Source organism: Otolemur garnettii, unplaced genomic scaffold, assembly GCF_000181295.1.
Source record: "Otolemur garnettii isolate 467f Iridium unplaced genomic scaffold, OtoGar3 scaffold00080, whole genome shotgun sequence".
Lineage (NCBI taxonomy): Eukaryota > Metazoa > Chordata > Mammalia > Primates > Galagidae > Otolemur > Otolemur garnettii.
The window spans coordinates 279,932-281,103 of NW_003852475.1; positions in this window are offsets into that span (position 1 = coordinate 279,932).

A 1,172-nucleotide genomic window follows, 5' to 3' on the forward strand; every position below is an offset into this window, starting at 1 on the left:
CATTATAGCTCTGTAGTTTAGTAAATGAGAAACCTAGGGTGCAGAGAAGCCAAGTGACTTATTTAAGATCTCACAACAAACTGGTGGAGTACTTCTACTTAAATATAGCTCTAGAGATTGATAGAAGGTGAAAGTCACATGGAAAATTCACACTATTCTTCTGTAAAATAGCAAATTTAATGATGCTATAAAATCTAGCATGAAGTCCTAGTGGTCAAGACAGTTTTGGTAGTAAATGAGAGAAACCAAATTCAAGGTAGATCAAAGATAAGAAAGAAATGTTTTCTTTTGAGTGAGTGGAGCTCAAATAAGTGTAAATTATAAATTGGATTCGGGGAGAAATTGGATTCAAGCATAGTTGGATGCAAAGGCTCAAAAATTCAATCAGAATCTGCTTCTCTTTCTCTCTTGGCTTTGCTTGCACCTGTGGTGGCTTCGTTCTTAAGCAGCTTTACTCCTATGGTGGCAACAATGGCTTATGTCCTAGAACAGTGGTTCTCAACCTGTGAGTCAGGACCCCTTTGTAACAATGAAAATACATCCTGCATATCAGATGTTTACATTACGATTCATAACAGTAGCAACATTATAGTTATGAAATAGCAATGAAAATAATTTTATGGTTGGGGGTCATCACAATATGAGGAACTGTATTAAAGGGTTGTGGCATTAGGAAGGTTAAGAACCCCTGTCCTGGAAGTTGATCAACACCAAGGCAGAGTAAGTGACCTTTCTCAGTGGTCCCAGCAAGAACCTTGAGACTGTCATTGGCTAACTTGGATCAGGTGTCCTTCCTGAGCACAGCACTGTGACTCCAGTTGGTCAAGCATGAGTCATGTGCCCATCCTTACCACCAGCCCCTACCAAAAAGAACCACATGGGCAGAAAGGAAAGAGTGGTTACAAAGGGCACAATAAGGATTTATTACACCAAGATGGGTAGTGAATGTAAGGCAAGCAAAAACAAAGTCCATTAAACATTTCATTTATAATTACATTGCACTATAAACTAATACAATGAACTGTTCATTTCTTGCTTAGTGGTGGGAGGATTCATGATATTTTCATTACAAAAAAGCTACCAACATTAGGAAGAAGAAAATGTAAACCCAGAAGACAAAGAAATGCACTAAAAACAAATCATTGACTTTGAAAGGGAAAAAATGCTATACT